Source organism: Ailuropoda melanoleuca, unplaced genomic scaffold (assembly GCF_002007445.2).
Source record: "Ailuropoda melanoleuca isolate Jingjing unplaced genomic scaffold, ASM200744v2 unplaced-scaffold6751, whole genome shotgun sequence".
In the NCBI taxonomy this organism is placed as follows: Eukaryota; Metazoa; Chordata; class Mammalia; order Carnivora; family Ursidae; genus Ailuropoda; species Ailuropoda melanoleuca.
Genome location: NW_023242181.1, coordinates 157,402 through 162,544, shown reverse-complemented (window position 1 = coordinate 162,544; position 5,143 = coordinate 157,402). Strand labels below are relative to the sequence as shown.

The following is a 5,143-nucleotide window of genomic DNA, read 5'->3' as shown; positions in this document are numbered from 1 at the left end:
AGAGTCCATAGTCTCTCATGCTTCATTCCCCCNTGCTTCATTCCCCCTTCTGATAACCCCCCTTTCTTTATCTCTTTCTTCTCCTACCGATCTTCCTAGTTCTTATGTTCCATAGATGAGAGAAACCATATGAAAATTCTAAATAAAAAGTAGGAAATAGAAACAAAAAGCACAGGATGAAGAAAGAGAATCTAAATATCAATAAGGTCCATTCTTTGTCTTGAATTATTATAATTAATCTTTCAGTCAAGTTAATCCACCCTCCCCATGGGTAAAAATGATCATAGTGATTCCATTTATAATTGTGTAGAGACCAGGCTACAGTAGTTACAGTTGTGTGTGCTTACTTTGTTTCCCAAAAAAGAACATTTCTTATGACTGTAGAAACCTGTCCAGGCTTCAGATACCGACTCTTCAGTTTTGACATAGCTGCCTTCACTACTTTGTTCCTCAGAGTGTAGATAACTGGGTTTAAAATGGGAGTAAATATGGTGTAAAACACAGCAAGGGCTTTGTCAGCAGAGTAACTGCTGAAGGGCCACACATAGATGAAGATGCATGGTCCAAAGAACAGTATGAGCACAGTGATATGAGCAGTCAGTGTGGAGCGGGCCTTTGCCATGCTAGCAGAGGAACGGTTCCTGACTGTGATAAGTGTCACAGTGTAGGAGAAAACCAAGAGAAGAAAGGAACTCATAGAAAGAAAGGCACTGTCTGCAACTATAACCAGGCTGACAACGTAAGTGTCTATGCAGGCCAGCTTGGTCACTAGAGGGAGGTCACAGAAAAAATTGTCTACCTGATTCGGGCCACAAAAAGGCAAGTTAACAGTAAATGCCAACTGGCTAGTAGTGTGGATGAAACCCACAAGCCAGGAGATGAGAACAAGAATAATACACACGTGGCGGCTCATTATCGTCATGTAGTGGAGAAAGAGGTTTACATATAGCAGCATAACGGTCATAAGCCATGGGTACAAGGAGCACCATTTCACTGCCAGTGAAAAGGTGAACACAGAAAATCTGGGCCAGGCAGGCATCAAAAGAAATAGTCTTGTGCTCAACCAGAAAGTCTGCAATCATTTTGGGGGTAGCAAAAGAGGCAACACATATATCTATAAAAGAGAGGCTTGTGAGCAGAAAGTACATGGGGGTGTGAAGGTGGGAATCTGAGGTTACCGTGAGGATGATGAGAAAGTTTCCCAGCAGTATTGCTAGGTAATGTAGTGAAAATATGAGAAACAAGAAAGGTTGGAGCTCCCTGGAATTAGAGAGCCCCAGCAACACAAACTTGGTCACCCTGGAATGATTTGTCTCATTCATTGACTTTGGAAGGAAATTATCTTTTTTTTTAAAGATTTTATTTATTTATTTGACAGAGATAGAGACAGCCAGCGAGAGAGGGAACACAAGCAGAATTATCTTTTTTTTTAAAGATTTTATTTATTTATTTGACAGAGATAGAGACAGCCAGCGAGAGAGGGAACACAAGCAGGGGGAGTGGGAGAGGAAGAAGCAGGCTCATAGCAGAGGAGCCAGATGTGGGGCTTGATCCCACAATGCCGGGATCACGCCCTGAGCTGAAGATCAATCAGTGAGCATGGCTTTCATTTCATTTCCCACTTCCCTCCTTAGATGTTCTAATTTCTACTTATATTTATGTATCTGAATTTTCCTGCATCATTAAAAATTATATAGCCAGCATAATAACAATAATAAAGAGGGATGGATGGGAGAGTTGTTGAGGAGATTTTTGACATTGGTATTTCCAGTTATATGAATTTGAGAAATGTGATGTACTTACTTTATAAATGAAATTGAAAATCTGAAATATTTTCTTGACATTATAAAAATCCAGTCTAAGAAATTACAGAGCCAAAATCTGAATCAGTTGTTTTTTTTACAAACTGCGTTACAGTTTTTTGAATGGCTAACACAGAGGAAGACAATTTCACAATGTTGACCCCAAAAGTTAGACACAAAATTGTGTATAGTATATGAACCTGTTTAAGTAAAGTTCAAAAATAGGCTATACTAATCTATGATATTAAAAAGGCTCCTGGAGTGGTTATCCTGAAAGGGGAATAGGGAAAGGAAGGTGACAGGATGAGCATCTGGTGTGCTGGTAATCTTCTGTTTCTTGATGTGGTTGATAGGTACATGGAAGTGTTTACTTTGTGGAAAACTTACAAGGTGTGCAAGATCTGCCATGTGTACATTTGTGCATATTTTATTTATTAATAAAAAATCCAGGAGATAAAGAGACACCATTAGATTGTGTGAGAGCTCATAGGCAGAATCATTGCCTTGAGTGATTAGGTCTTATTCCCTTCTCCATTCAAATTGTATGAACTAAAATACAAAACCTCACAAAACCCAAAAATCTAGAGGTTATTCGAACTCTTCCTAGAGTTGTGATTCATCTCTTCCTGGAGTTCTATTATAAGAAGGAATCTAGTGCATTTGTTCTTTTCAATTATTCCCTCATGTTAAGCTTCATTAAGCTCAGCCATTGTTGCTAATAGCCACAGATGTATTATTGAGTTATGACTGACATTTTATTTGATTTGCTGGGGCTTTTAAAAATTATAGTTGTATTATACAGTAGTATTCATAGTAAGAATTTCAGAACATGGAAAAACAATGCTTCTTTTTTATTCAGTTATTCTACATTCTGTTTTATCAACACTTTCTCCCTTTTATGTCATTTATACTTTTATAAGCTATCTAGAACTTGGAAACATTGTATAGTGAATAAGAAAAATAAAATGTGAAATGTAAAGAAATCTCTCACTATATACCTCTAAATCAGGTCTTTGGAAGAGTGTCTTATTTTAATGATTTCTAATTATCTGCAGTTTTTGATATTAATGTCTTCTTAAATTGCAATGTCTTCTTAATTGCAAATTGCCTAGTGTTTCCTTGAGTTTTGCTGGAGGATTTACACATAAAGACAGGGCATGTGATGAATAATTTTAACTTCCTGGAACCAAATTCAGTGACTCACCCTATATTTCAAATCTCCAGTTCTCTGGAAAATTCCCCCAAAGAATTAATTCATATATCATCACCAATTATATCAAAATTATGGCTCTAGGATTTTCAGAAGAGACTAACAACAGGGTCTGAAGTCAGAACAGGCTGGAGGTAAAATAATATAATGGATTAAGTTTGTCTTTGAGGAGACATTCTCCTCAGTGCATTTTCCCCTTCCTCATTATTTCTTGGTAGCCTGTTTTTAAGTGAACTCCAGGTACAGCATGGCCTGTCCTCCCTGGGAAACACCCTGATCCTTAGACTCCTAGACACAAATACTGTAATGAATGCCTAGAAGCAGGCAAGGAAATGATACCCAACAAAACCAACTAGTAGGGGTTCATATGTGTCCTGTCAGAAACAGCAAAGCCTTAAATTAAGCACAGGGAATGAATCTCCCAGGGAGACCTTCTAGAGATACAGCAGAAAGGGGTGGCAGAGAAGACTTTCTGGTACCCTTAGAAATAAAACACATAATCCACTTATGTGAGAAAATCACCACAGGAATCATCCTCCCAATGAATCTTCTGCAAAGCTCTATGCTTCCATGTCAATTGTTCGTTGGGGGGGAGGTGAGAAAAAAGAAAAGACCCTGTTTTCCATGGAGGAAAATAGTAGGCAAATTGATTCAATCAAGAGCTGGGTTTCTCAATATAGAAAACCATCATGAGAGCTACAGAAACTCTAAATAGTGTACTCTAAATAGAAATCCTTTAGTTCTGATATAAATGTGTTCTTTCATAGGTGATTTGCTCTGTAAGTAAATGCCTCCTCTCTCAGGGCACTGTGCTGTGCACTGGCGATAGAGCAGTTAGGTTTGTAACTTGTCTCCTGAGAGTTCACTTACTAGTATTTATCCCTTTTTTATTTAGTGACATTGATGAGTCCTCATTTTCCTTTACTGGCTAGCACATTACTTTTAAATGAAATAGGTGTCTTTTTACACCAGATAAAACTGCTGTAATATAGTGAAAATGTAAAGCTATTAAAATTTTTAAAAACTATGTTAATGGTTTTTAAATTTCAAAAAAATCTGTTAGTGGTTTTGGCTCAGGCCATGATCTTAGGGTTGTGGGATCAAGCCTCTCATGGGGCTCCATGTGCAGTGCACAATCTGCTTGAGGATTCTCTTCCTCTCTCCCTCTCCTTCTCCCCCTCTCCTGACTCATACATGGTCTCTCAATAAATAAATTAAAAAAATAGGGGTGCCTGGGTGGCTCAGTTGGTTAAGCATCTATCCCAGAGTCCTGGGATCAAGCCCCAAGTCAGGATCCCTGCTCAGCAGGAAGCCTGCTTCTTCCTCTCCCTCTGCTTCTCCCCCTGCTTGTGCTCTCTCACTCTCACAAAAAAATAAAATATTTAAAATAAAATAAAGTGTATTGTTTCAAATCAGAGTATTTTCTGATAATTGTACATGCTCAAAGATAATATGACCTGATTCATCCAAGAATGAGTTTCTTATTAGTATATATGTTCTTGCAAAGACCAATCTTTCATTTCTTGTACTATTTGAAATTAAATTAATGCATGCATACAGGATTGTACTGGGTGACCCTGAGGTCCCTCCTTTTCAAAATTCTGTCAAATCTTTTCCTACTACTTCTATTTTGGATACTATGACTGGTGGATTAAGTGAATTAAGTGGGAGTATTGTTTACAAGAGGCCAGCAAACTCTCTCTCAGATCAAAGATCCGTCTTTCACAAGTTTTCCAGCATTGCCCCTCCCTCGACTTCCCCCCAGATCTGGATCAGAGATGTAACGTTCACTGGAGATAAATGCTGGTGCATGGTCTTTGTAAGTATACTGGCAAAGTGCTTTCACTTACCTAAGATGAAATGGGGTGTGTAGATATGTCCTGTAATTTGTAGTCGTTAATGCTTAGTAAGTATTTAGTTATTACTTCCACATCTCCTAAGGAAATAGACCTGGCTCTGCAGAGATGAATCATAAAGTTTGCTTTTAAATAAGAAGGAAATAGAGGATGTCCGTAGCCAAGGTGGACTGTCTTCATAGAGGTGAGAGAAGGCTGAATGCAGTATTTGAATTCAGGTCCAGAGTAGCTGGTGGAGTACTTGGAACCCTCAGGAATCTAAGAGACAAAGGAGT

At 38.3% G+C, this 5,143-nt stretch overlaps 1 pseudogene; it reads right to left on the bottom strand.

Moving 5' to 3' along the window:
* Positions 1-343: 343 nt before the first annotated feature.
* LOC117800285 lies at positions 344-1,328 on the bottom strand (annotated as a pseudogene).
* Between the last annotated feature and the right edge of the window lie 3,815 nt (positions 1,329-5,143).